Source organism: Papio anubis, chromosome 15, assembly GCF_008728515.1.
Source record: "Papio anubis isolate 15944 chromosome 15, Panubis1.0, whole genome shotgun sequence".
NCBI lineage: Eukaryota > Metazoa > Chordata > Mammalia > Primates > Cercopithecidae > Papio > Papio anubis.
The window spans coordinates 69,686,061-69,696,000 of NC_044990.1; the positions used below are offsets into that span (position 1 = coordinate 69,686,061).

The 9,940-nt window shown below is 37.8% G+C and overlaps 1 long non-coding RNA gene across 1 annotated transcript; it reads left to right on the forward strand.

Moving 5' to 3' along the window:
• Positions 1 to 467: 467 nt before the first annotated feature.
• On the forward strand, positions 468 to 9,190 carry LOC110741725. The gene is made up of 3 exons (XR_002518472.2): positions 468 to 616; positions 1,891 to 2,021; positions 7,394 to 9,190. It is a non-coding gene; the product is annotated as an uncharacterized LOC110741725 (long non-coding RNA).
• Positions 9,191 to 9,940: the final 750 nt, after the last annotated feature.

The following is a 9,940-nucleotide window of genomic DNA, read 5'->3' on the forward strand; positions in this document are numbered from 1 at the left end:
TTTACTTTCATTCCTGCCAACACCCATTCCCTCAGGGTCTCCCTGTCCTAGTGAATGTTGCATAAACAAAACAATACCGCCCGGAGTTCCGGAGGCAGCTGATAAGATAACATATTTTCGCCCTGCTGCATTTAAAAGAAACAGAACTATGCCAGGATTTGTAATAAGTAATGATTCTTGTAAAGATATCTCATACATTGAGAATTTTGAGAGCACTCACATCTGTTGAAAATTGATTTTCGGCCGGGCGCGGTGGCTCACGCCTGTAATCCCAGCACTTTGGGAGGCCGAGGCGGGCTGATCACGAGGGCAGGAGATGAAGACCACGGTGAAACCCCGTCTCTACTAAAAATACAAAAAATAAGCCAGGCGTGGTGGCGGGCGCCTGTAGTCCCAGCTACTCGCGAGGCTGAGGCAGGAAAATGACGTAAACCCGGGGGGCGGAGCTTGCAGTGAGCCAAGATGGCGCCACTGCACTCCAGCCTGGGTGACAGAGCGAGACTCCGTCTCAAAAAAGAAAAAAAAGAAAATTGATTTGAAAGTTAAGTTTTATTAGACTGCACCTCTGCATGCTTCGCTTTTGACCGCATTCTAACAAATTATCATTTGTCCAGACGTACGTTTTTAATGTCGTATCTAATTCTTCTGTAATTTTCAACCAGTCCGCTTATCAGTATATCATATAACTGAGGTAGTTTATTTTAGATTAGAAATCTGCTTTACTTTTCAACAGCATTTGACACTCTTTGTTTTATGCAAACTTTATCAGGAATATTTTTTCCATTAAAGAACATTGACATTTTAAGGTCAGCTGATGACTAGAATATTTTACAAGTAATTTTTAAAGTTGATTTTTTAAAATAAAACATACTCCATAGACAAATATCTTAAATCCATTTTCTTCATCCCTACGGCAAGCAATTGTCATGAATGTGACATCTAGCTTGGGTGCCACTAACTGTTCTCCAGATAACAGCTAGTTAGGATCGGAAGTGGTGACCAAAGTGGTTCCCTAGTCATGACTGTGATTGACAAGTTTCCTAAACCACTTCCTCTTCAGGTAATAATGTCTCTCGGTTTTGTGACTTTTTTTTTTTTATCTCACACGGCGTTGAAAATTATTCTCAAAATTAATTGACATTTCATAGATAAAAAAAGAAGAGCCAACTACCAAATTTTTAATAACAATTAAAAAGTATTAACATTATTAACACATGGAACAAAGCTTAACACACTCTTTTATTCCTTCAGTATCCCTCCTCTTCTTTGAATATTATCACTTTCTCGTCTTAGGCTTCCATATTTAAGAATTGACAGCTAGCAAAACTCACATATAAGTGTTTCTTTCCACAGTTCTTTAGGAGTTCTCAAGCAGTTTTCACTTCACCATAATGACGTTTACAAAGGTGACATGGAAACTTGGTTGGCAGTTCAAAGGAAAATTGATTTTTTTACTATGAGATTTTAAAACTTCACTTTATGAGGAGATTTTAACACCATCCATGTAGAGGGACGAAATCGCTACAGCCTAACAAGGTCCATAACAGTTACTTCTGACAAAACAAAAACAAGACCTCCTTGTCACCTTGTTTCACAGCTGCCAGGGTAATCATAAACCAAACTACTCGAGGTTTAGTTTGGAGGAACAAGACGGCTAACCTAAAATAAGTAATAAAAAATTAAGCCTCCAGCAATCCATTTTGAAAATTTCAAGTCTTCTAAATTCTAGTTAGGCAGGAAATACATTAAGAAGTCATGACCCTGGTAGAAATCAGGATTTCCTTTCTTGACAGAAAAGTAGATAAAAATTGGAAAACTGAATCTTAAAGTGAAAAAAGTAAATCTCTCTTTTTCAAATATTTTAGCCTTATTTGTCTTTTTTCTTAGCAGGTATCTTATCTAAGAACACAGAAAAAGGAGATTTGGAAACTACATATGAATACAGTTAAGACAATAGTTTGCCTCTTTCAGGATCTGAAAATGGCCCGTGACATTGGATGCAGCGATCATGCAAAGAATACGTATGTATTTTTATTTTATATGAAACACATATATATTTATATCTTATATTAAAATAACTATATTTTCAATTGTTACTAATTTTTTAATCTTAAAAATAGCCATGAATTTAGAAATGAATTCTATGATTTGCAACTAAATACTTTGGGTTTTCCAAAAGTATAATTGTTCTGAAAAGGCTACCTACTGTATAATATCAGCTAGATGGCATTCTGGAAAAGGCAAAAGTATGAAGACAATAAGATGAGCAGTAGCTGGCAGGGGCTGGGAGGAGGGAGAGGGAGAGACACATATATCCATAGGTGAAGCACAGAGAATATTTAAGGTGATACTGTATGATACTTTAATGGTTACTATATGGCGTTATGCATTTGTCAAAACCCATAGAACATACAACACCAAGGGTGAACCCTAATGGAGATTATAGACTTTGGGTGATAAATATAAATATATGTTCATCAATTGTGACAAATGTACCATCTGGTGAGGGTCCTTGACGGTGGGGGAGGCTGTGCATTTGCAGGGACAGGGAGTTAAATATGAACTCTGTACTTTCTGCTCAATTTTGCTGGGAATGTAAAAGTGCTCTAAAAAATAGAAAAGTATAGTTGGCAACTAAGATAACAACACGGTAAGAGATGGCAGTTACTGCTCTACCAAACCTCACATTAAGGAATCAAGAGTAATAGCAATAAATATTTTAAGAGGAACTATATATGACACTTCAGGAATAAAGGTTAGCCTCAAACGGAAATTCTTGTACAAAAACTTCATAACCATTTGACTGCATGCAAAACAAGAGCATTATAAAGGGGTACACATCTACACATGTTCTGTTGTAAGAATAGAGGTTGCAAAAGAAGTGGAGCTTGTTCAGTGTGTTCAAGTTGCGAACAGATCTGTGCTTTAGCAACAAGACTTCCTCAACTGAAAATAGAACTTTTGAGTTCAAGTTTGATCTATTCCTTTTTTCAATGATGCTGAGTCATTTCCTCTCTTTAGTCTTTCTCTGAAAAGCCAAAACTTTGAAGGGCTCAAAAAAATGAAACTTCAGGTTGTCTGAGCCTTTCAGAACGTGCATGCTGTTCCAACACTCATCTGCATTTAGAAAAGAATATCAGCCCTGTTTGATTCATTCTTGTGGAATGAGCCCATAATCTGGATTCATTTTTTTTTTCAACTTTTGCACTCATTTTTAAGGTTATTTTCATGACACCCTCTTTACATAGCCATTTTAGGAATTACCATCTCTATTGTAAGGACCAAAAAGGAGGGTGTTAGCAACAACATCATCTGACTTGCCACCTAATGCCAAAGGACTATGTGGAAAAATAAAATTGGTGGCTACACTTATTTAGAGTCCCTGTGTATAAAAACATGGTAGCGTTTTCTTAGGTAGACAACTAAAATTTTCATACATCCTCTCCATGATATTTCCTCAAAGAAATGCTCTGATATGCAGGAATTGTTTGCTACTGAATCTGTGCTGTCTTCCTTAGTATTCTGTACCCCCGAAATCTCTAAATAAGTTACTTTAAAGAAAAGAAAAAACTCAAAAAACAGACATTTTACATTGTGTATTTATACCTCTAAGCTTTATTGTGTATGTAATGGCCTTTCAAGTCAATACAGAATGGAGATAAGTTTAGAAGACTTTTTATTTCTAAAGAGATAATTACGGCCAGGCACAGTGGCTCACGCGTATAATCCCAGCACTTTGGGAAGCCAAGGCGGGAGGATCACCTGAGGTCAGGAGTTCGAGACCAGCCTGGCCAGCATGCTGAAACCCCATCTCTACTAAAAATTCAAAAATTAGCCGGGCATGGTGGCATACGCCTGTAATCCCAGCTAGTCTGCAGGCTGAGGCCGGAGAATTGCTTGAACCCGGGAGGTGGAAGTTGCAGTGAGCCGACATCGTGCCACTGCACTCCAGCCTGGTCAACAGAGTAAGACTCTGTCTCAAAAAGAAAGAGCTAATTACAAAAAGAGAATAAGCCGAGCATCTCCTAATTTTCTCTGGGATTCAGAGATAATTGGTGTATACCTATGAATATTTTCAGAGATATTTAATTGGACTAAAGTTCTGAAAAACTTGGATGCCTAAAAGGCCAAGACTAGAGAAACGCCATAAAGTGAATGAGGAATTTGACTGAATACAAAAACAAATTGTATATCATATAAGGGTAAATCTAATTTATAAGTGAGAAGTACTCAACAATGGCAGGTCCAAGTTCAGTTGAATCTCCTTTCTTCAAGATTTCTAACTATTGCACATAGACAGAAGAATGCTGCTTGTGAAACATTACTCAGTGAAAAAATACACATATCCTTAATAGAAAGAGCACTTTGAAAATTATGTAATTTTCATAAGAGCTTCATAAATACCTCATCCTGTGATTTACAAAAGCACAAAAGGATCTAATGTCCTCTAGCCCAGTAGAAAGCAAGCTGACCTAAAGTTTACTATATATTATAAAATGTACATATAATTTCCTCTCTCCATTTTTGGTTTGCCAAGCTTTAAACAAGCTCCAAAGCCACTCAGTTCTACAAAAGAATATGCCTAAAATAAATGCTTCTATGTTTCCATTTATTCAAATATTTTCAGAAAAAAAAATAAATAGTAGAAACAAATTATGTTTATCTGAGGACAGCAGCGCTGACAAGAGCACGGGTAGATTCATGATCAAGATTCTCTTCCTATCGCCTACAATTATGATGGATGGTGGAGCTAAACCACAAATCAAAGAGATACAATGCACTTTTCAGTATTTTTAAAAGTTATTCATCCCACTCTTTAAATTCCGAAAATGACAGAACATTTATTCTTTCATGAGATTATATTCACTGTGAAAATTCTCAAAGAAAAATAGTTCTTTGTTGCTATTGAAATGCTACTAGATGTGTGTCAGTTTTCCCACTTCCCATTTTCATGGGACTTAGTTTATGTGCCACCCGGATTCCTTACTGTACTGAACTCTACTTTTTAGTGGAGCCAGAAAAGACATTCAAAGAATAGATTCTAGGTCCCGTTGTTTTATTGTATTATAGAAAACAAAACAGGATAATTCAACTCGTTTCAAATCCCAGAAGTGGCTCTCCTTTGCTAGAGGAGAGGTCGCCCTGAAGGATGTGATGAAATAGAGGTTTGTCCCCCTGACCCCGTTTTTATTACATCAGCTCTGCTTTTGTTTTACTTACTGGGTTTCCATGTTTTTGCTTAAGGAATGGGCTCAGCTGCATCCGGCTTTTAAAGCCACTCTCTAAGAGAATTTGATCACCGCGTTTAAGCACATTTGGTCTGATGCTTTATTTTTATATCTATTTCTGCTGAGGAAAACAACAGTTGCTAGGTTGGCAATAAAAGTCAGGGGACTAAGTGAAAGAGTATGAATGATCTACAATTTGCTAAATAGATCAAAGTATTCATAAAGAAATTACAAAAATAGCAGGTGTAGATTGGGGAAACCCTCGACATCATTATAAAAAAGAAATGTCCTCGTTGTCACTTTTGTAAGCCTGTTCTCTAGCTCCCCTTCTATTCACACAGGTCTTGATACCCACTATTTTGTATTTTCCCTTCTCAACCTTACACCCTTGGACCAGTAGCTTACCTTATTTCAATCTGTTAGTATGTTGCTCTCTGCATTGGGAAAGCCTTATTTTTAAGGCACTGTCCTCCGTTAATTAAAGGCAAGGGAGCATAATTTTCAGACATAGAAGAGATAAAATTCCTCTGAATTGAACTTTTAAGGAAGATTAACTTCGATACACTTTGCAAAGACTCTCAAAGTATAAAATATATCCGTTTATTTTTTAACAAATATTTGTTGTGCTTTTACTGAGATCCACATAGTCCTTTAAAAGAACACTCCAAGGAAACTTAAAATCTCAAGGTGGAAGTAGGACTAGTGCAGGTGTGGCTTTCAGCCTTTTAAACCCAGAATCTCAATTTCATCAGTTTACTCAGAAGAGAGGGGCTTTATAAATGTAGAGCAAAGATCACAGGATTCTGAGTCCAAGACATAGGTTTGAGTTCCTGCTGCACAGCTTATTAGCTGTTTGTGTTCTTAAGCAAGTGACTTAATCCCCTAAGGAAGAAAAAAAGTTGAGAAATAATACTTGTCTTGCAGAATTGTTGTGAAGATTAGATGAAATGGTGCATACAAAAGGGTTTTACATACTGTCCTAGGTTAAACATGTGTTGGTTAGATTTGCCTCTAGCTTGAGAGAGACTCCCTAAAGAAAAGGACTTCTACGTGGCAGTAGGCACCCAGCAGGGATTCCCTGCGGGCAACCTTTGAAGGCTGATAAGCATCTCTAACAGCTGCATAAGAGAATACAGGGACCAGCCAGAGGGCAAGGGTCATGCCCTTTGCCCTTTTGCTCTCAGCTCAAAGGACATCTGCCAAAGATCCCCTGCAGGGAAATTTAACTCTAAGGAGAGAGGCCCAGCAAACATTTTAAGAGATCATTACATGTTCTCTTATAGACCTATCCCTCCCTTTGCACACATAGTGTCTTGCCTGTGTCTTCCATCAGCTGCTGAATTTAACATCCTCTAATACTCAGTAAAAGCCTCCATATTTTTCAGAGTCCATCGAGATTCTTCAGAGTTGTTCAGGTTTCTCTCTCTTCAGCATCTGCAGAGAACCCATTCTTGGCAACCTCCAACCCCTCTCCCCTAACACAGAGCTTTTTTAAAGCAGGAATCGTGGGTTCATCTCTGATCACTAAAGGTTATTCTGCTCTGCAGTTTCTCTGAGACAACTGCTAAGGATACTCTCCTTTGCATCTGGAGTTCTCAAATGTAGCCCTTGTCCATAGCTAAACTGTATCGGGATCACCTGAGATATTTTTTAAATTAAAGATACCTTGGTCTTTGCAATTTTGCTTCAATAGTTTTAAAGTAAGGCCCTAGGGACTATATCAAAAATGTTTAAAGTGGAAACAATTTTAAAACTCCCCAAGTAATTCTGATGCAGTTTATCCATGGACTGGCATTTGGACCCACTGAATTCAATTGCTGTAATTATCTTGATGAGGTTTAAATATTAAAACAACAACTTGTTGTTATTAAAATGTTTACAAATGCCTTCTTAGAATGGGTGAATTTTATTATTTTTTCTTTAGTGTATGATTTCTGCAGTTAGCTATCTTTCATATTATATATTGAATATTCGTTATCAATTTCATTAAGAGTTCCTGTTTCTGACTTTGTTTTCAAATTGTTTAGTGTTTCTTACTACAGATTCTAAATGCCTATTGTGGTTGTGAGAGTTGTATACCTTCCACTCACAAAATTGACCTAGAAATTCATTATCAGAATAAATTCATAAATGCTAGACAAGAAGCATGAATCTATTTCTTTCAGAAAAGAACCTCTTACATCTACTGACTGCTTCTCTGCTGAGATTCTGGCACTGGCATCTTTATAGAAGAATAAATAAATGTTTCAATGTAAGCAATAAACGATCTCGCGACAATAAAGAAGCAAACGAACGAAAACTCAGGAAGTTCTTTTGACACTCAGAGCTGATTTCCTCAATCACATTGGTTTTGAAAACAGAGAAATATATGCAGTATAACATTCAGAAAAGTGACTTTTTAAAACAAACCTGCCATGTGCCACACACCCAAATAATTGTTGACCCTTTATAATACTTTTTATAATATTGGTTTTTATTGGTGGCTTTAGACATTTTTTTCATTGTTACTTCTATAGAATCAGGGATCTCTTCTGAAACTAAAATAAAATGACTTGAAAAATAAAATATAACAAATTGTGTTGATAACAGATTTGAATTTTGAAAACAGCTAGGAAATATATGGCCTCAAGTCTGATGAAAAGTTGGGGAAAAAATATGATTATATAGTAAAAATAATGTTTGGTCTAATTTTAATTTAGTTTTGAAGCCAATTGCCAAAGTTTATTTCTAAAAAGTTTCAGAAAATGATACTCCTAACTGAGCAAGAATAAAACTTCCCATTTTGTAATCTGATTTTGATAATATTTATTTGGATGTTTATCTGCTAGAAGGTATGTTTATGTGCTGGAAGGTGAGTAAAGTCAATAATGTTTCATAAACTTTGAGATAAATTATTAGTTTAATATTAGGCTTTTTAGCTACTTTAAACATTTATATAATTTCAAAATTAAACATATCTTTTAAAAAAAGAAAAGAAACAGCTTTCCCAATTTGCATAAGTATAGCCAGAGCAACAGATGGCCACTGTCTGTTCTTCTCCCAGTCCTCTTCTCTACTTAGATTTTTTGTAGTGTTCAAAGCAGTTCTTCATTTGAGAGCAAGAATTTAGAAAAAGGAATGTTCAAGGTGCTAACTAAAAGAACTACTTTCATGGAAAGCAGAAAGTTCTTGGCATGATAAAAATAAGCTCCTTAAGAGGCTCAGGAAACAGCATAGCATTTGAGGTGTATTATTGTTGGATGCACAAAGTGTGCCTGAGATGTGGATAGTGGAAACGTGAAGGTGGGGAGGAACCGAGACCCTCTCCAGTCTCTGGATCCTATCCAACTTTGGGCAAAACTGAAAAGCAGACTAAAGCTTGTATGTGAAGCTCCTCTTTTCCCTGTTTAATGATCACATCCCATCTCCCAGTGACCCTTATTAAAATATTAGCTAATAATTCTGAAGGAATACAAAGGAATCAACCCCAGCAAATTAGGCAGTAAGTGAGCTGGGGATTAAAATGTTACCCCCTCAGTATGGGAATAATTTTACTACTGCCCCTTAAAGGCAGTCTTGAGATTGTTATTTTATTTTCTCTTGCTAGATATTACCCTGGAAGTATATTTGTGCCTTCCTGTGAGGTTCCTAAGGAGAAAACAGTGTTCTGAATCCAGGGAGAGAAAGCTGTGGTGTCAAATCTGTGGCCCTTTCCTGACTTGGGAAGATGATACTGTACAGAGAGGCCTTAACCCTCACTATCCAGGTTCACACCAGGCGGTGGCCACTGATTCTGCCTCACTGTGGTGTTTACTTATCCTGTTCCAGACACCCAAGATGTTTTCCCTGTACTGCCACATGAGTGGCATGGCAAGATTGTTGGTTAAACGTAGGCAGGGCATGATGGCTCACATCTGTAATCCTAGCGCTTTGGGAGGCCAAGAGAGGAGGGTCATTTGAGCCTAAGACCAACCTGGGCTATATGGCAAAATCCCATCTCTACAAAAAATACATAAATTAGCTGTGCGTGGTGGTGTGCACCTGTGGTCCCAGCTACTTGGGAGGATGAGGTGGGAGGATCGTCTAGGCCTGGGGAGGTTGAGGCTGCAGTAAGCCATGATAGAGCCACCAAACTCCAGCCTGGGTAACAGAGTGAGACCCTGTCTCAAAAAAAAAAAAAAAAAAAAGTGACAAAGTGACACCATTGTTAAAGAAACACTTATTTAGGCCGGGAGCAGTGGCTCACGCCTGTAATCCCAGCACTTTGGGAGGCCGAGGCAGGAGGATCACGAGGTTAGGAGATCAAGACGGTGAAATCCCGTCTTCACTAAAAAATAAAAAAAAATTACCTGGGTGCAGTGGCGGGCACCTCTAGGCCCAACTACTCAGGAGGCTGAGGCAGGAGAATGGCGTGAACCCTGGAGGCGGAGCTTGCAGTGAGCCGAGATCGCGCCACTGCACTCCAGCCTGGGCGAGAGTGAGACTCCGTCTCAAAAAAAAAAAAAATTTAATGATGTTTATTAAAGCACAGTATGAAAGACTTTATTCAGGACCATTGCAATAGGTATAGAGACCACTGCAATAGGGTCTTGTAGTCATTGGAGATCGGGCTCAACTCCAAATACAGCATGGGCAGGTGGGAATTTACATCCAAGGAGCAAAGTGGGGGTTCAAAGGATGGAAAATTACTAAGAGGAAACATCAGAGGTAAGGGGGATTCTGGCTAAACCGAC